The 21,861-nt window shown below is 40.1% G+C and overlaps 1 pseudogene; it reads right to left on the bottom strand.

Moving 5' to 3' along the window:
• Window positions 1–252: 252 nt before the first annotated feature.
• Window positions 253–16,164, bottom strand: LOC134387606 (olfactory receptor 7A17-like; annotated as a pseudogene).
• Between the last annotated feature and the right edge of the window lie 5,697 nt (window positions 16,165–21,861).

Raw genomic sequence — 21,861 nt, 5'->3', positions numbered from 1 at the left:
TGTTTATAGACTGTCCCCCCAGAACATGAGGAGGCAGGTGAAAATATTTTTAAAGGAAATACTGAAGAAACAGTTGTCCATAGTGAATAAAAAATTAGGAGATTGAACTATGTAAATAAGGTCAATGCAAATTATCTTTCTCCAAACTGGAAAAAAGTATCATAATTTAGTTCGTCAAGTGTTTGGAGTCTTCTTACTCATGAGTAACTCTTTATGCCTAAAATAAAGTAGCCTGTATGTAAAGAATATTTTTCACCTGAACAGTTTTTTTAGGGTATGATTTATACCCTTGTTTCTAAGACTGTAAATAAATGAGTTTAGCATGGGCATGACCACAGTGTACATCACTGAGGCTATAGCACTTGCCTTGGAATTTTGGGTAACAGTAGAACTATGATACACTCCAAGGCCTATACCATAGAATAAGGAAACAACTGAAAGTGGAGACCCACAGGTGGAAAATGCTTTATACTTGCCTCCAGCTGATGAAATTTGCAAAATGGAGGCTACAATTCTTGAGTCTGAGAAAAGGATACCAGTGAGTGAAATAAAATTCAGAAATCCTGTTGCAAAATTCATCACAAAGTCATTGAGAAAGGTGTCAGAACAAGCAAGGGAAACCACCTGATTCAGCTCACAGAAAAAGTGAGCTTCCAACTCTGTACAAAAAGACGGTCTCAAAACCATCAATCCCCGTAACAAAGACACCAGCATACTCAAAAAGCAGGTTGCCAGAAACATGAAACCACAGGATGTAGGGCTCATGATGACCGTGTAGTGCAGGGGGTGACAGATGGCCACAAACTGGTCATAGGCCATCATGGTCAAGAGGAAGTTGTCTAATCCTCTAAAAAGCAAGAAAAATACATCTGGGTTAGGCAGGCTTCATAGGTTATGACTTTGCTCTGTGTCTGCATTTTTAGCAGCATCTTTGGGATGGTGATGGAGGTTAAACAGATGTCTGAAAAGGACAGGTTGGAGAGGAAGAAGTACATGGGCATGTAGAGATGGGCGTCAGTGATAATAGCCACAATTATGAGAGAATTTCCAATGACAGTGACCAAGTACATGACCAGGAACAGCAAAAAGAGTAGTGGCTGCAGCTCTGCCTCTTCCGAGAGTCCCAGAAGGATAAATTCTGAAGCACAGGTTTGATTTCTTCGTTCCATGTACTGATGAAACTACTGGAACACAGACAAGAGCATTACAAATTTGGCTATAAGCAGTGATTAAGAACATAATACATGACCAGCTCAATTGATGCAGGAAAAGCGTTTAACAAAACTCACCATCACTATCATGATAAAAGCATTCAACAAACTAGAAATGCAGAGAAACTTCTTCAACGCGATTAAGACCATATGCCAAAAGAACCCACTGCTACCATTATGGTGGTGAAAGCTGAAAGCTTTCGCTAAGATCAGGAAGAAGATGACAGCGTCTGTTTTCACAACTTCTGTTTAATATGATACTGCAAATTCTAGCCAAAGTAATTAGGCAAGAGATAGACGTAAAAGGCATCCCAATAGAAAAGGAAGAAGTAAAATTGTCATTGTTTGCTGATGACATGATCTTGAATATAGAAAACGCTATGGATTTCACACCCCCCCCAAAAAAAAAACCTGTTAGAACTAATCAACAAGTACAGTAAAGCTGCAGGATACAAAATCAACACACACCGAAAAGCAATGTTTCTATATACTAACAAAAAACTTTCCAAAAAATAAATGAAGAAAACAATCCTAATTATAGTAGCTACAAAAAATACCTGGAAATAAATATAACCAAGGGGTGAAGGACCTGTACACTGGAAACTCTAAAACTTTAATAAGAAATTGAAGACACAAATGAATAGAAAGTTATCTCATATTCATGGATCTCATATTCATGGAATTAATACTGCTAAAATATCCAAAATACCCAAACAATCTACAGATTCAATGCAATCCCTATTAAAATTCCAATGTCATCTTTCATAGAAATAAAAAAAAATTCTATTATTTTTATAAAACCACAAAAAGCCCAGGATAGCCAAAGCAGTCTTGAGCAAAAAGAGCAAAGCTGGAGGCTTCACACTGTCTGATTTTAAAATATACTACAAAGCCACAGCAATCAAAACAGCGTGGTACTGGCATAAAAACTGACACATCAACAAAGAGAACAGAATAGAAAGCTCAGAAATGAACCTACACATGTATGGTCAATTGACTTTTGACAAAGTTGCCAATAAAAAGGATAGTCTCTTCAATAAATGGTGTTGGATAAACTGGGTGTCCACATAGAGAAAAACTAAATTAGACCATTATCTCAAACTATTTATAAAAATCAGCTCAATATGGATTAAAAACTTAAACATAATACATGTAACTGTAAAACTACTAGAAGAAAACACAGGGGACAAACTACATGACATTGGTATGGGCAATGATTTTTTTAGATGTGACCCCAAAAGCAAAAATAGATTAATAGGATTATATCAAAATAAAAAGCTTCTACACAGAGCAGAAACAATTGATAGAGTGAAGGGGCAACGTACGAATTGGGAGGAAATGTTTGCAAGCCATTTATCTAATAAAAGGTTAATATCCAACATACATGAGAATCTCCAAAAACTCTATAAAAAGAAAACAAGTAATCTGATTTTAAAATGGGCAAGGGACCTGAATAGGCTTTTCTCAAGAGATGTACAAGCAGCCAACATATTTTAAATGCTCAATATCAGTAATGATTAAAAGCAAATTAAAACCACAATGAAACATCATTTCACACCTGTCAGAGTGGCTCTTCTAGAAAAGATGGAAGATAAGTGTTGAACAGAATGTGGAGAAACGGAAACCCTTGTACACTGTAGATAGGAATGTACATTGGCACAGCCATTATGGAAACTGTATGGAGGTTCCTCAAAAGCCTAAAAATAGAATTCCTTGTGTGATTCAACAATCCTACTTCTGGGTATATACCAAACTATTTGAAATCAGCATGTCTAAGAGATATCTGCCTTTCCATTTCATTTCAGGACTATTCATAATAGCCAAGTTAATGGGTTCAAAATATGTGTCCATCAATGGATAAATGGATAAAGAAAATGTGGTCTATATACTCAATGGAATAATCTTCAGCCTTAAAAGAAATGAAATTTTGTCATTTGCAGCAACGTGGATAAAATTGGAGAACATTATGCTCAGTGAAATAAGCCAAGCACAGAAAGACAAATACCTCATGTCCGCACTTATATGCAGAATCCAAAACAATCGAACACAAAGAGGCAGAGAGTAGAAAGGTGGTTACCAGAGGAGGGGGATGGAGGGGGTGAGAAAAATGGGGAGATGATGGCAAAGGGTGCAAAGCCTCAGTTAGACAGAAGGAGTAAGGCTTTTTTTTTTTCTCTTTGAAATATATTGCACAGCATGGTGAATAGAATAAATAATAACGTATTGTGCATTTCAATACGACTGAGAGTAAAATCTCCAATGTTCTCACCACAAAAAATGGTAAGTATTTGAGGTGATAGATATGTTAATTAGCTCGATTTAATTATTCCACATTGTATCATAAATCATAATATCACTTTTTACCCTATAAATATATACAACTACAATTTATTAATTTATAGTTAAAAATAAACTTAAAATTTTTTTTAAATTTTTTATTTTAATTTATTGATATACAATGTAGTTGACTTTCATGTCCCTTTACCAATTCCTCCTTTTCCTCTTTCCCTCTCTCCTCCACTCTCACCCCATCAAACTCATATCTGTTCACTTGTCATAACAAGTTGAAGGAACAAGGAATTGTTGTGATTGTTGTGTCTTCTTCTTTTTGTCCCCCCTATCATTGGATGAGTGGATAAGGAAAATATGTCATATCTACACAATGGAATACTACTCTGCTATTTAAAAAAATGAAATACTACCATTTGCAACAGCATGGATGGACTTAGAGTAAATTATATTAAGTGAGATAAGCCAGGCACAGAAAGAGAAATAGTGCATGTTCTCACTTATTTGTGGAAGCTAATAAAAATAAATAAATAAATACACAAACAAATAAATGGGAGGGAAAAAAGAAGAAAAAAAAGAAAAAGAAAAAATTTTTTAATTAAATACAGGATTACCATATAATTCAGAAATTCCACTTTCAGTATACATTCAAAGGAAATGAAATCTGTGTGTCAAAGACATATATGCACATTCATGTTCATGGCAGCACTATTCACAAGAATCAAGATATGAAATAAACCTAAGTGTCCATCCGCAGATGAACAGACAGAGAAAATATGATATACGTACACAATGGCATAGTATTCAGCCTTAAAAATGAAGGAAATCCTGTCATTTGCAACAACATAAATAAACGTGGAAGACATTGTGCTTAGGGAAATAAGTCAGGCACAAATAAACAAATACTTCATATCTCATTTACATGTGGAATCTGAAAAAATCAAACCCATAGAAGCAGAGAGTAGAATGGTGGTTACCAGAGGCTGGAAGAGGGACTGGGGGATGGGGAGATGTTGGCTACAGGGTACAACATTTTAGTTAGGAGGAATAAGTTCTGCAGATCTATTGCACAGCAAGGAGACTATAATTAATAATGATTTCTAGTATGCTTGAAAATTACTGATAGTAGATTTTAAATCTTCTAATCATGAAAAAATGATAAGTATGTGAGGTAACAAAAATGTTCGTTAATTGGTTTAATTATTCCACAATATGGACTTTGGCAACCGTTTCCAGACTAGCCCCACCCAGCTACAATGATTCATGTGGTAATAAATTAGAGTTGGAGACATCAGTATGAACTTATTTTAATTTAACATAGATTTAGAGGTTTATTTGTAGATATGTTTACAGATATCTGCATATACACAGGTTAGTATACAGACGTATTCTCTTTTTGGATGCTGACAAATATTGCATATATTTATGGGGTAGAAAGTGATGCTATGATATATGTATACACATATATATATATATACACACAGTGTGGAATGATGGAATCGAGATAGTTAACATATTGCCTCAAATACTTATCATTTATTCCTCTTGTCTAACCAGAACATTGTACCTTGTGACCAGCATCTCTCCAGTTCCCCCACTCCCCAGCCTCTAATAACCATCATTTTACTCTCTGCTCTTTTACACACATGTATATCCTTGACATGTCAGTTTAGAGGTTCTAGAGACCCTAGCAGTAATTATTACACCTGGCACCCAGATCTTGGTTCTAATATCATGCTCCAATAAAAGGAAACAGAATCACATGGCTAATTCTAGGACTCAGGCAGGAAATTGAAGAAGATGCATCTGCAGCATCTTGTGGTATAAGAAAGTAAAAAATGCTACCAAAAAAGAAGCCCAGAATGATGGAGTATGCCAAGGGATACATTAACTGACTGAAGATGCTCTCGATGGCCAAAGCTAGAACAATTTGAGCAAGAAAATAAAGTAGTATTGTGTGATAATACCAATACCTTAGGTCCTGCCTGGGGACCCAGAGCTAGCAGCTGGGGACCGGAGCCCTTCCCAGACCCAGGCACACTGTGAAAGTGTCTCAGGGCCCCACCCAGGGGCCTGAGACATGGAAAAGGGGACCAGACCCCCCTCCTGCAACCAGGCACACCGCAACAGCACCCCAGGGCCTGTCCAGGGATCTCGGGCTTGGAGAAGGAGACCAGACACCCCTTCCACAACCAGGCACATCTTGCCAGTGCCTCAGGGCCTGCCCAGGGAGCCGGGGCATGGAGAAGGGGACTGGACCCCCTTCCCATAACCAGGCACACTGCAACTGTGCTTCAGGGCCTGCCCAGGGTCCCTGGGTATGGAGCTGGGGACCAGACCCCCTTTGCCACAACCAGGCACACCATGACAGTGACTCAGGGCCACCTGGGGATCCAGGTCATGGAGAAGGGGACTGGACTCCCCTCCCACAACCAGGCACACCACACCAGTGCCTTGAGGCCCACCGAGAGACTCAGGGTATGGAGCCGGGGATTGAACACTCTCCACAACCAGGTACACCGCCAGCACCAAGAAGAATGCCAAAATCATCTCCTCCGTGTGGGTGGCCCACCACAGCCACCACAATACCCATGGCTGCCACAAAGATGGCTAGATGCCACCACCACCATGCAGAAGGTCTACCAGCCACTGGAGGAGTGCATTGATACAAGAAGAGTCACCAGCAGAGGTAAAGAAAGGAGGAAGATGTCTGTCTCCACAGAGCCCATTTCAGAGTGATAGAAGAGGCATCTGCTCTATGATTGTATTGGGGACCTGATCACACCTCTCGGCATTGGACAGATCTTCTAGGCAACAAATCAACACAGTAACCATTACTCTTTCAGAAGAAGAGAAGAAATCTAGGGTAATTAGTGGAGGGGGGGGAGAAAGAGAGGGGGAGGGGTTGGACAAGGGGCATAAAGAATAATTATGATTTGTAACAATATATATGCTAGTAATATTGATTTGATCAACATATCTCAATGTTGAACCCAAAAAATATGTATAATAAATTTTGATTCAATAAAAATTAAATTTTAGAAGTCTGAGAGTATATATCAATATAAGCAAACTATTGAATAATAAATGTGAGAAGAGACAAATGTCTCATGCAGAATAACACCAATGATTTATGTATATATTCGACTCTCAAAGAGACTGAGGATAACTACCCACCCTCAAGTGAGGGCTGTACAAGTAGACTCTCCTACAAAGAGCACAGTATGGAAAAAAGAGGAAAAGGGGTGGGAGAGTGACTTTACAGTGGAGAAATATGACAAACAGTGTCTCAGAGAGGTGAGCAGCCTCGACAGTGGTGACTCAGGTTGGCAGTGCGTGTTCCTGATTTGATGGGGTAGAAATGGTAACTTACTTCTGTGAGCTTCCTCCCAGAAACCCATAATCCCAGCCTAATAATGAGGAAAACATCAGACAAATCCAAATAAAAGAACGTTTCACAAAACACCTGACCTACAGGGAAGTGAGGACTTAAGGTCATGTAGTGCCCTGGGTAGGAGATGTTAATAGTTGAAACTGGGTATGGGGTTTACAAGAACTCTCTGTACTATCTTAGCAACATTTTTGCGAATATACTACTATTCAAAATATGTTTGTTAAAAATTACAAATATTAGTGAAATTCAAGAGCTTTGGAAATAAAAAATCATATGTGTGACTTTAGACTTAATTGCATGCCTCAGACAAGGAGGCACTGCTGAATGTCTTACCTTGTGCATCCATAAAATAGAATAGTGATGATAAGTTCATAAAAATATCTTTTAAAATAAAATAAAATGATGAATATAAAATGTCTGAAACTGTTTCCATTACTAATCAGAGAATATGGGGTTGTATTATTTTTCCACTCCTCATGCTCCACTATGCACCCTCTGCCTCTGATTGTTGGTCTTCATTCTTCATTCTGATCAAAAAGTATTTGTAATTTCATAAACACACTTCACAATTTCATGATGGCTTTCGTGGAACGTACACAGCAAATCCTTTTTTCCCCGTTTAATGGCTACAAGAATAGTTCAGATAGTCCATTGGAAAAAGGATATACTTCAGAAGTTCTTTCTAATTAACGAGGAATGATAGATTTTTAGAAATGATATGTAAAACTATAGAAAGATAACTTATAAGTTACATTTTAAAAAAATAATGAGAGGAATAAATGATAAATATTTGAGGTGAAAGCCATGTTAATTAGCTTGATTCCACAATGGGAGCAAAATGTGGAATCATTCCACATTGTATAGATAGATCATAGCATCATTTTGTACACCATACATATATACAATTATAATCTGTTGATATCTGATACAAAAATTAAAAAGTAAAGCATTACTCCTATCCTAAAAAACAGGAATAAGAAATTTGTTAAATAAGTAGATTTTAGCTGCTCATGTCACAAAAAAGTGACTGTGAGATTTCCTTCATTATAGTAGCCATTTTCCTATCTATATGTATCCCATAACTTTATGTTTTTAACCTCAAATACACACAATTATATTTACCTAACAAAAGAAATTTAAGAGGCCTTCAATCACAAAACTTTCTTGCCAGATGAATTCGTCAGGGCAAGATCAAAAGGCCATATCAGATTTGATTTTGCTAGACCCTGGTCATTTTCAGAAGTCCCATTTCCCTATGTTTCCTAGCTCCCACGTTACAAAAGTTAAGAGCAAGTAAATGTGCTGAAAAAAAGATCGATTTCAAAAGGGGACCGCTGCTGGGGGCCGGTCATGGGGGTGACCGCCACTTTGCCCTTGGCAGGAGAGGCTGCCTCATTTACAGGCAACAGCTTTGAAGTGTGGAGCAGGAAAAGAACTGTTTCTTAGCTGCAAAAGCGAATCTCTAAACAGGGAACATGGCACTGGGCCGCTGTTGACGCTGCCAGGACCCCGGAGACCGGGGCCGCGCTGAAGGCGGCCAGCTGCCCTATTCAGGATTCGAGGTTTCAGGCCAGCATTAAAGAAGATTCCTGGGAGCGCCCGAGCCGGGCTGTGGGACCAAGTGAGCAGCCCGAAGTGGTGGCAGCCAAGAATGGGGACGGCGACGATGCAGAGGCAGAAAGGGAGCTGCCCAGCCCAGCACAGCCCCATGAGTGACCCCTGGCCCAGCGCTGCTCGGGGAGCGGATGCCTGCCCAGCTTCCACCTGCACCACCGGCCCCGGGGCTGCCTCCATTTTCTCAGGTGGTGGCGTCTCTGGCCAGGCTCAGCCAAGCCTGTCCTCCTCTCCCAACTCGGCTCCTCACTGAGCCTTCCCACTTGCTTGCCCCGGCGCAGGGCTTCCCAGGGCCTGCGGGCCGGCCTCCCCTCCCACTCCCTCTGAGGTTCTCTGGTGGGGTTGGTGGTGTGGGGCGTCCCTGGCCAGCGTCAGGAGGGCAAGGAAGTACGGGCTGGGCTGACTGTCACTCCACCGCACCCTGGGCGCCAGCCCCCGGTAAACTTCCTGTTACCAGGAGGCGGATACCATCTCAGTGGCCACCAGTTCGGAAAAATGCCTAACCAATTTCTGGTTAGGAATAGTGTGGTCGGAGAGTTCCTGAGTTCGCTTGAACCTGCTGGAGACCTGACTGTGGGCAGGCACCGGAGTCGATCTGCGCCGGGGGAATTCAAAGCTGAACCATGTGCTGTGGGCTCCTCCCCTGAAGAGCTCACAATCTGGTGTGGGAGATAAGACAAATACACAAATAACCGCAATACCAGGAGGAAGGTGATAAGTCCTGAGAAAGATCTACACAGTGCTATAAAGGCACCCAGAGCGACCGGTCGTCTGTGCTACCAGAAACCTGGCAGACTTCCTGGGCAAGGCGGTGCCGAGCAGGGTCTTGAAGGCCCAGCTGATAGAAGAGGGTTGCAGAAGACACGTCCCAGCCCATCGCATGCGCACAGAATGGGGAGACGTCTGGCTAAGGAGGCAGAGACTAGACAGAAACCACACACCCGGTGGGGCCACCACTGCGTGATCCAACAGCCTGGGCCAGAGTGCATGGAACAGGGAGAAGACCTGCACGGGAAGTAGAAGCTCAGCAGAGACCACACACCCTGCGGTACCGCCCCGTGATCAAGCAGCCCAGCAGAGTCCAAGTTGACCAGAGAGGTGGCTCCCCGGAGAGGCCCAAGACCCGAGGCAACCACACACAAAAGGTACTAGAGGCCAACTGAGCAGTCACGGAGGTAGCCGTACCAAATTGGCAACCACAGCAACATCTTAGTTAGTTAATAGTTTCAAACCAGTGGACTGTGAAACCCCCTGCCACAATGAATAAACATCAAAAAAAAGATACCAGAAATACAAAAAATCAAGAAAGTACACCACCAAAAGTTAATAAATCTCAAACTCTAGATCCTATAGAACAAGAAGCTCTTGAAATGACTGACAAGGAATTTCGAGTGATAATACTAAGGAAACTGAATGAGATACAAGAAAACTCAGCTAGACATCATGATGAAATGAGGAAAAGTATACAGGACCTGAAAGAGGAAATGTACAAGGAAATCAATGTCCTGGAAAAAAATGTAGCAGAACTTGCCGAACTGAAGAAGTTATTCAGCAAAATAAAAAACACAACGGAGAGTTTAACCAGCAGGCTTGTTCAACTAGAAGACAGAAACTCTGAACATGAAGATGGGCTGTTTGAAATAACACAAGCAGACAAAAAAAAGAAAAAAGAATCAAAGACATTGAAGAAAATCTGAGAGAGATATCAGACAACCTTAAGCGCTCAAATAGCCGAGTCATGGGTATTCCAGAAGGGGAGGAAAACGGAGATTCCATTGAAACATATTCAACAAAATAGTGGCAGAAAACTTCCCAGGTATAGGAAAAATCACAGATCTTCAGATCCAGGAAGCTCAACGATCTCCAAACATATTCAACCCAAAAAGGTGTTCTCCAAGACATGTTATAGTCAAATTGGCAAAACTCAGAGACAAAGAGAGAATCTTAAAAGCTGCAAGAGAAAAGCATCAAATCACCTATAAGGGAGCCCAAATCAGGCTAACATCAGACTTTTCATCACAAACCCTAAAAGCTAGAAAGAAATGGGATGATATATTCAAAATACTAAAGACAAAGATTGTCAGCCAAGAATACTCTACCCTGTAAGGCTATCCTTCCAAAATGAAGGGCAAATAGTATATTTCTCAGACAAACAAAAACTACGGGAATTCACTACCACAAGACCGCCCTTACAAGAAATCCTCAAGGGACTACTGGGTTTGGTTCCTGAAAAATAACTACCACTACGATAAAAACCCAAGAAAAATCAATACCCACTACTATAATAAAAATGGCATTCATGAAGAGAAAACAAACAAACAAAAATGCTATCTACAACCTAAGGAACCAAGAAACACAGAAACCAAACAGTAAATCAGAAAGCAAGGAACAAAAGACACCTAAGACAACCAAACAACCAATAAAATGCTATGAATAAACCAATACCTTTCAATAACAACTCTTAATGTAAAAGGCTTAAATTCCCTAATCAAAAGACACAGACTGGCTGACTGGATCAAAAAGGAGGACCCAACTATATGCTGCCTACAAGCGACCCACCTCACCCATAAAGATTCACATAGACTAAGAGTGAAAGGATGGAAAAAGAGTACCATGCAAACAGAAAAGAAAAACGAGCTGCAGTAGCTATTCTTATATCTGACAAAATAGACTTTAAACTCAAAACCATAAAAAGAGACAATGAGGGACACTACTTAATGATAAAAGGACTGACCAATCAAGAAGACATAACAATCATAAATATGTATTAACCCAATGTTGGAGCAGCCAGATTTATAAAACAAACTCTATTAGACTTAAAGAAGGAAATAGACACTAATGCCATAATAGCAGGGGACCTGAACACCCCACTGTCAATATTAGACAGATCAGCAAGGCAAAGAATCAGTACAGAAACACAAGGTCTAAACAATACTCTAGACCAATTGGACTTGGCAGATATCTACAGAACATTCCATCCAATAACCTCAGAATATTCAGCACATGGATCATTCTCCAGGATAGATCACATATTAGGTCACAAATCAAGTCTCAATAAATTCAAAAAAATTGGAATTATCCCATGTATTTTCTCAGACCACAATGGATTAAACCTAGAAATTAATAACAAATGAAACTCTGGAAACTATACAAACACATGTAAATTAAACATCATTCGACTTAATGACATATGGGCCCAAGAAGAAATCAAGCAGGAAATCAAAAAATTTATTGAAACTAATGAAAATAATGATACATCATACCAAAACCTGTGGGATACTGCAAAAGCAGTATTAAGGGGGAAATCTATTGCATTAAATGCTCACCTCAGAAGAATGGAAAGATGGCAAGTGAACAACCTAACACTTCACCTTAAAGAACTAGAAAAACAAGAACAATCCAAACCCAAAGTTAGCAGACGGAAAGAAATCATTAAGATCAGAGCAGAACTGAATGAAATTGAAACCCAAAAAACAATACAAAAGATCAATGAATCAAAAAGTTGGTTTTTTGAAAAGATAAATAAAATTGACAAACCATTAGCATGGCTAACAAAAAGAAGAAGAGAGAAGACTCAAATAACAAAAATTAGAAATGAAAAAGGCGATATTACAACTGATTCATCTGAAATACAAGAAATCACTCGAGACTCCTATAAACAACTATACGCCAAAAAATTTGAAAATCTGGAGGAAATGGATAAATTTCTGGACACACACAAGCTCCCAAAACTGAACCATGAAGATGTAGAAAATTTGAACAGAACAATAAAAATAAAGGAGATTGAAGCTGTTATCAGAAGGCTTCCAACAAAGAAAAGCCCAGGACCAGATGGATTCACAGCAGAATTTTACCAAACATTCAAACAGGAATTGACACCGATTCTTTACAAACTATTCCAAAAGATTGAAACAGACGCAAATCTCCCAAACTCATTCTATGAAGCAAACATCATGCTGATACCAAAACCAGGTATAGATATAACCAAAAAAGAAAACTACAGGCCAATATCCTTGATGAATATAGATGCAAAAATCCTCACTAAAATACTAACAAACAGAATACAGCAACACATACGTAAAATTATTCACCACGATCAAGTGGGATTCATCCCAGGGATGCAAGGTTGGTTCAACATATGCAAATCATTAAATGTGATACACCATATTAATAAAGTCAAACACAAGGACCATATGGTCATCTCTATAGATGCTGAAAAAGCATTTGATAAAGTTCAGCACTCATTCATGACAAAGACCCTCTATAAGTTATGTACAGATGGAAAGTATCTCAACATAATTAAAGCCGTATATGCCAAACCCACTGCCAATATCATCCTGAATGGGCAAAAGCTGAAAGCTTTTCCTTTAAGAACAGGAACTAGACAAGGATGCCCACTCTCACCACTCCTATTCAACATAGTGTTGGAAGTACTAGCCAGAGCAATCAGAGAAGAGAAGGAAATAAAGGGCATCCAGATTGGAAAAGATGAAGTCAAACTGTCCCTGTTTGCAGATGACATGATCCTATATATCGAACAGCCTAAAACCTCTACAAAAAAACTGTTGGAATTGATAAATGATTTCAGCACAGTAGCAGGATACAAAATCAACACACAAAAATCAGTAGCATTTCTTTTCTGCAATAGTGAACAGGCAGAACGAGAAATATAGGAAGCCTGCCCATTTACAATAGCCACCAAAAAAATAAAATACTTAGGAATTGAGTTAACCAAGGAGGTGAAAAATCTCTATAATGAGAACTACAAACCACTGCTGAGAGAAATTAGAGAGCATACAAGAAGATGGAAAAATATCCCATGCTCTTGGATTGGAAGAATCAACATGGTGAAAATGTCCATACTACCCAAAGTGATATACATATTCAATGCAATCCCCATCAAAATTCCAATGACATTTTTCTCAGAAATGGAAAGAATTATCCAGACAATTATATGGAATAATAAAAGACCACGCATAGCCAAAGCAATGCTGAGCAAAAAAAATACAGCTGGAGGCATAACACTACCCGACTTTAAGCTATACTGCAAAGCTATAATAACCAAAACAGTATGGTACTGGCATAGAAACAGACACACTGATCAGTGGAATAGAATAGAGAATCCAGAAATCAACCCACACACTTACTGCCATCTGATCTTTAACAAAGGCACCAAGCCTATTCACTGGGGAAGGGACTGCCTCTTCAGCAAATGGTGCTGGGATAACTGGATATCCATATGCAGGAGAACGAAACTAGATCCATACCTCTCACTGTATACTAAAATCAACTCAAAATGGATTAAGGATTTAAATATACACCCTGAAACAATAAAACTTCTTAAAGAAAACATAGGAGAAACACTTCAGGAAATAGGACTGGGCACAGACTTCATGAATACGACCCCAAAAGCACGGGCAACCAAAGGAAAAATAAACAAATGGGATTATATCAAACTAAAAAGCTTCTGCACAGCAAAAGAAACAATTAACAGAGTTAAAAGACAACCAACAGAGTGGGAGAAAATATTTGCAAAATATACATCTGACAAAGGATTCATATCCAGAATGTATAAGGAACTCAAACAACTTCACAAGAAGAAAACAAGCAACCCAATTAAAAAATGGGCAAAAGAGCTAAGTAGGCATTTCTCTAAGGAAGATATACAAATGGCCAACAGACATATGAAAAAATGCTCAACATCACTCAGCATTCGGGAAATGCAAATCAAAACCACACTGAGATACCATCTAACCCCAGTTAGGATGGCTAAAATCCAAAAGACTCTGAACGATAAATGCTGGTGAGGTTGCGGAGAAAAAGGAACTCTCATACATCGTTGGTGGGACTGCAAAATGGTGCATCATCGATAGAAAATGGTATGGAGGTTCCTCAAACAATTGCAGATATATCTACCATACGACCCAGCTATCCCACTGTTGGGAATATACCCAGAGGAATGGAAATCATCAAGTCGAAGGTATACCTGTTCCCCAATGTTCATCGCAGCACTCTTTACAATAGCCAAGAGTTGGAACCAGCCCAAATGTCCATCATCAGATGAGTGGATACGGAAAATGTGGTACATCTACACAATGGAATACTACTCAGCTATAAAAACGAATGAAATACTGCCATTTGCAACAACATGGATGGACCTCGAGAGAATTATATTAAATGAAACAAGTCAGGCACAGAAAGAGAAATACCACATGTTCTCACTTATTGGTGGGAGCTAAAAATTAATATATAAATTCACACACACACACACACACACACACACACACACACACACACACACACAAAACCGGGGGGGGAAGAAGATATAACAACCACAATTACTTGAAGTTGATACGACAAGCAAACAGAAAGGACATTGTTGCGGGGGAGGGGGGGAGCGAGAAGGGAGGGAGGTTTTGGTGATGGGGAGCAATAATCAGCCACAATGTATATCGACCAAATAAAATAAAAAATAAAAAATAAAATAAATAAAATAGAAGGAAGAAAAAAAACATTTCATCATTATGATGGAGAATTCTTGAAATGGAAAAAGAGAAAAAAAAAATATGTTGGAGAACGCAAAGCATCACAAAGTGTGGGTATTTGGGGCAAGATTTTCCAAACATATAAAATAGTATTGCATTAAAAACTGCTTTATGAGATTTATGTTCAAGGTCATCTATCATGGCATTATTTATAATACCAAGAAATTTGGAAGAAAATAAGTGCACAGTAACAGGGAATCAGTTGAATAAATTATGGAGTGTCCGTACTGTGGAGCCACTAAAAAAAATCATGTTGTAAACATGTATTTAATAACACGGAGAAATGTTCCCCAGATAATCTTAAATTTAAAAAGTGGTTTACAAAGAAGCATGTGCATTTTGATCCTGATTTCATAAACTGTACAAAAGTATATATATGTTTAGGGTGAAAAAAGAGAAGGATATGTACTCTTTAATGCTGGCAGTAAGTGGTGGAATTTCACTTTATTTTTATTTTATTTCGTGTGCTACTCCATAGTTTTAAAAAATGTTTTACACTAAACATGTCTTACCTTGATAACAAAAAACAAACAATAAAAATTTTAAATTGCCTCTTTCCAAAAAAAAAAAAAAGAACAGTTTGGGTATAACAAAGGATTATTGTTAAAGGCAGAGATGACATTAAAAGACAGGCAAGAAAAACACAGTTCTTTCCTGGTGAACTTCTTCTCCTGGACCACGCTACTAAGCTTCTCCAACATTTTGTTCTCCTAATTTTCAGACCGTCTTTCTTTGCTCCTTGCTCTCTCTGCCTCCCTGGTGAGCCTGTCTGCCCTTCAGGCCTCAGTCTCTTACTTACTTTCCACATCCTTCTTTGGATACCTCCAGATGTCACTTGTTGTCTGCAGAGAGGCTGTGAGAGACCCACACCTGCTTCTGGGACTCCCCTTCCCCAATCTGAAGACTGGCCAGCGGGGAGCTTGCATCTAGCAGTCAGATCTCCAGCACCAGTTTGGCCCAGGGCTTCACCTGGAATTCCTGGTACAATTATATTTAAGGCATTTTTAAAATCAAATGAACTTTCAAGCTCTCCTTCACTATTGCAGGCCTGGAGTCCCTGCAGTCTCCGTAGGCACAGACTTGCTGGGGTTTCTCCAGCTTCTCCTGCCATCGATGGCATCTGACATCACTGCCGTGGTGGGAGGTTATTCTAGTCAGAGGCCTCTGGAAGACACAGCTGGTCAGCTTTCTAGGGAGTACAGAACTTACACTGGGTCTCCGCTTGGTCTTGGTCACCTGGACGTGTCATTTCCTCTGTAAAGTCTGGGGCATCTTATTTCTCTTGAGCTTTACCTTTAAAGACAAATGTGAAATGTGAACAAAATGGAAGATGAGAACTGCCAGCTCTGGAGAACTTACGCAGCTCATTTGGATCTTCCACACTCCCTTCCTCCCTAGGGAAATGTCTCTCAGATGACACTATGCCTCACAGTCACCTGGAGGGTGTGTTAAAATGTAGACTTCTGCAACACAAGTAGGTCTGGGGTGAGGCCCCAAATTTGCATTTCTCTGCACTGCCAGATGCTGCTGGTGCTGCTGGCCCAGGCTACACACATTGATGCTGGATCCTGGGACATCATCCAGCCAGTGTGGGTCAAGGACTGAAAGCTCAAGGTCATGACCCAGTGCCAGTCCCAGACCACTTCTCTCCTCCATTCTCCTTTGAGGATGTTACTCTCTTCCCCTCCCTGTCACTGTCAACTACACACGTGCTGGTGCCCCCGACCCACCATCATTGGGACACAGGGATATCGAGCTTCCTTGTATTCCAAGACCTCAGATTTCTCTGTGTTTCTTTTTACTGTGCTTTACATGACACAGTCACCCTGGTTTGTTTGTTTGTTTGTTTGTTTGTTTGCTTGCTTGCTTATTATGCCACTCACCCTGGTTTATTTTAGTCCTGGTGAGAAGGAAGAGACGATAAACAGAATAATAAATTTTTAATATATTGTCAGATACAATCAAGTGCCGTGATGAAAGATAATGTAGTGGGGGGCATGGAGAGATGAAAGGGAGGAAGAAGTGAGGATAAGAAAGAAATAAATACAATTAATGGTGATGCGATTAGGGACGAACTAACTGGCACATGATATTTGAGCAGAAAACTAAATTTAAAACAAACAAGCACGTCCTGGTTAAAGGATTTTTCCAGAGAGGGGGACAATTTCAACTGTTCATATCATATCATATTCATGATGTATTGGCTGCAGAGACAACACACCTTTAGGTTTAATATGCATTAGTAGCACCTTCTCCATTGTTTGTGGACTCTAGACAATGTAGGGGCCAAGGGAAGACTTCCGTTTCAACTCCCAGAAGGTTCTCTGAAAGATCAACTAATAAACAGAAATTAATATGAAAAAAAGGCATAGTAAAACTTACTACATTACAGTTATATTACACAGCATGGAAGTCTTCAGAATGTAGACCCCAAAATATGGGGAAAACTGCCCATTTTTATGCTGAGGCTCTATGAAGCAGGCACAGCTGTGTAGAAATGTGATTGGACAAGAAAAGTATGATCTAACGCTAATAGACCGAGTGGGGAAACCCAGCAAGGCCTGTTTGTTCACATTCTTTGTGGCCTAACTGGGTAGCATTCATTCCTGCAGAGTGTGGGGTGGGACCCTTTCTGAAATGGGGGTCTTATGACCTATGTTCAGACAAGGCAGGTCAGAGAATTTCTTTATGGCCAGCTCTAAGACAGAAAGGTTGGGGGAGGGGGTCTTTATGACCGGCTTTGGGGAAAAGAGTTCTGATCTAGTTGCTATGGCTTGCCTCAGGAGTGAATGACGCTGAGACACTGAAGGGCAAGAGGAAGTCAGAGAAAAACTTGGCTTTAGAGGTTGCTTCTGAGGCCTTCACTCTGAGGTGTCACTTTCTGATCCCCCAAAACAATTAACAAAACAATAAATCAAGGCCTGGTCTGTAGTGTTTGCTGATTTCCATGGTGTAAATACACCCACCATGGCTAATTCTAAGCTGCCAACGTCATGTTCTTGCACATGGAGCTCATCTTTCTGGACCCTGCTCGTGCACCGTCTACTCTTTGAAGGCTGATTTCTTGTCCCATTCCAACTTTCCAAGCTACCTCCTCTGTGTTCCCATACTACAGGACTTAGTGTATGCTCCTTATCTTAAGTTTGAATTTCAAAGCTCTAAATAAGGCTCCTTAACTTTATAAAGATTTGCTCTCCACCTCAGAAAGAGAAGTCAAACAGAAAAAAACAAATGAAAAAAGAAAAGGGGACTTCAAGGAGGTGTGTGGTGTATAAAGTCCTTCACCAGCACTTGGCTCCCTTCTGTCGATGAAGGAGGACACTTCCTCCCTGCCCAGGGTGACAGGAAAGGTCCCTAGACTCTTGGGCAATTGACCAAACCTCAGGGGTGCTCCTCATGAATTTGGAAGTGGAAGCTGCACCATCTTCACAAAGTTTGTTCTACATGTCCATTCTTTCTATTGGTGTGTTATACAAAAGTAATCACCAGAAAAATGGAATATTGGGTCAGGTTGTATCCCCTATCTGAAAACAGCATAGCATGAGGGCTTTTCTGCCCCATTGCTCTGTGGGCTTCCCCATTCATATTCATAAGGTGGCCTTCTGCCTTGATAGGTGGTTCTTAAGTAATATTATGGATGAGTTTTCTCTGGGCACCACCTCAGCCCCCAACTTACTCTTAACGTTTTTGCTAAAGTCCTCCTCTGTTATAATCTTCAACAGTTTACAGGGAAACTCATTGATATTACACTCTAACTAATACAAATAACTTCCTACTTTATAATTTTCACTCTTAGCAATTTATCCTCATAAACAACATTGCTAATGCTCTCCCAAGATGACTCTGTAAGTAGTAAAAAGTATGTACACATGGTGGCAGGACACAACACTGTCACTTACCATCATATGATCTAGGTCTGACTTTCCTACAAAAGAAAGAACTCAAGTATATTAAACCCAAGTTTCTCAGACTTCATAAGCCTGAGAAAAATGTAATCGTGACATTTCTGATTTAGAACCCTGTCCATAAAAAGGTTGTAAAATCCCACCTACCACTCTTGCCCCCACATCCTTCCCTCTCTCTTCACTGGTTATCTGACAGGTCCCACTCACAGCTCACTTGGATATACTGTGGCTCCTGGAGAATCTTGGTCCTGCAGCCTGATGGTGCCGTATTAAAAACCATCCTTGGGCACCAAACCAAATCATTATTCTGGCACGGAAAAAGTCAGCATATCCCATTATATCTCCTTGGGTGAATCCCCACCTCCCCAGCATAGGGATGATCATTTTATACATTGCTTGCTTAAGAATTCCAGCCCTAGTGAGAGTCTGTGAGTCTCACTATTCCTCCACATTCCTTCTACTCATTCCTCATAGAAAAGTATTCCTGAAGGTCTGGGCAGGGACAGTAGTCCATATTGTCCAACCAGAACTCCCTTTGGAATTCTCCCTAGATTTGTACCCCCAGTGTTGCTTAACACAATAGTTTACACACGGAAAGGAGGAGTAGTTTTCAGGGAGTCACTGACCTGCCTCTCTCAAGAGCTTCCAGTTCATGCCTCACTCAGGTACCATGTGTAAGGCAACCCATATGACCCCATCTTTCACTGCTATACAAATATGACCCTTCAGTGTCACCCCTTACTTACTCACCCCTTCGCAGATTCTTCTGGAGGAGTCAAAAAGAAGAGCAGTTTAAAGACAGGAAATTATATCAGCATCCGGGAAATGCAAATCAAAACCACACTGAGATACCATCTAAACCCAGTTAGGATGGCTAAAATCCAAAAGACTCTGAACGATAAATGCTGGCGAGGTTCCGGAGAAAAAGGAACTCTCATACATTGTTGGTGGGACTGCAAAATGGTGCAGCATTGATGGAAAATGGTATGGAGGTTCCTCAAACAATTGCAGATAGATCTACCATACGACCCATCTATCCCACTGTTGGGAATATACCCAGAGGAATGGAAATCATCGAGTCAAAGGTATACCTGTTTCCCAATGTTCATCGCAGCACTCTTTACAATAGCCAAGAGTTGGAACCAGCCCAAATGTCCATCATCAGATGAGTGGATACGGAAAATGTGGTACATCTACACAATGGAATACTACTCAGCTATAAAAACGAATGAAATACTGCCATTTGCAACAACATGGATGGACCTTGAGAGAATTATATTAAATGAAACAAGTCAGGCACAGAAAGAGAAATACCACATGTTCTCACTTATTGGTGGGAGCTAAAAATTAATATATAAATTCACACACACACACACACACACAAAACCGGGGGGGGGAAGAAGATATAACAACCACAATTACTTGAAGTTGATACGACAAGCAAACCGAAAGGACATTGTTGCGGGGGGGGGGAGGGAGAAGGGAGGGAGGTTTTGGTGATGGGGAGCAATAATCAGCCACAATGTATATCGACAAAATAAAATAAAAAATAAAAAATAAAATAAATAAAATAAATAAAATAGAAGGAAGAAGAAAAAAAACATTTCATCATCATGATGGAGAATTCTTGAAATGGAAAAAGAGAAAAAAATAAATATGTTGGAGAACGCAAAGCATCACAAAGTGTGGGTATTTGGGGCAAGATTTTCCAAACATATAAAATAGTATTGCATTAAAAACTGCTTTATGAGATTTATGTTCAAGGTCATCTATCATGGCATTATTTATAATACCAAGAAATTTGGAAGAAAATAAGTGCACAGTAACAGGGAATCAGTTGAATAAATTATGGAGTGTCCGTACTGTGGAGCCACTAAAAAAAATCATGTTGTAAACATGTATTTAATAACACGGAGAAATGTTCCCCACATAATCTTAAATTTAAAAAGTGGTTTATAAAGAAGCATGTGCATTTTGATCCTGATTTCATAAACTGTACAAAAGCATATATATGTTTAGGGTGAAAAAAGAGAAGGATATGTACTCTTTAAGGCTGGCAGTAAGTGGTGGAATTTCACTTTATTTTTATTTTATTTCGTGTGCTACTCCATAGTTTTAAAAAATGTTTTACACTAAACATGTCTTACCTTGATAACAAAAAACAAACAATAAAAATTTTAAATTGCCTCTTTCCAAAAAAAAAAAAAAGAACAGTTTGGGTATAACAAAGGATTATTGTTAAAGGCAGAGATGACATTAAAAGACAGGCAAGAAAAACACAGTTCTTTCCTGGTGAACTTCTTCTCCTGGACCACGCTACTAAGCTTCTCCAACATTTTGTTCTCCTAATTTTCAGACCGTCTTTCTTGGCTCCTTGCTCTCTCTGCCTCCCTGGTGAGCCTGTCTGCCCTTCAGGCCTCAGTCTCTTCCTTACTTTCCACAGCCTTCTTTGGATACCTCCAGATGTCACTTGTCTGCAGAGAGGCTGTGAGAGACCCACACCTGCTTCTGGGACTCCCCTTCCCCAATCTGAAGACTGGCCAGGGGGGAGCTTGCATCTAGCAGTCAGACCTCCAGCACCAGTTTGGCCCAGGGCTTCACCTGGAATTCCTGGTACAATTATATTTAAGGCATTTTTAAAATCAAATGAACTTTCAAGCTCTCCTTCACTATTGCAGGCCTGGAGTCCCTGCAGTCTCCGTAGGCACAGACTTGCTGGGGTTTCTCCAGCTTCTCCTGCCATTGATGGCCTCTGACATCACTGCCATGGTGGGAGGTTATTCTAGCCACAGGCCTCTGGAAGACACAGCTGGTCAGCATTCTAGGGAGTACAGAACTTACACTGGGTCTCCGCTTGGTCTTGGTCACCTGGACGTGTCATTTCCTCTGTAAAGTCTGGGGCA

Source organism: Cynocephalus volans, chromosome 10, assembly GCF_027409185.1.
Source record: "Cynocephalus volans isolate mCynVol1 chromosome 10, mCynVol1.pri, whole genome shotgun sequence".
Taxonomy (NCBI): domain Eukaryota; kingdom Metazoa; phylum Chordata; class Mammalia; order Dermoptera; family Cynocephalidae; genus Cynocephalus; species Cynocephalus volans.
This window is presented reverse-complemented; position numbering and strand designations above follow the sequence as displayed.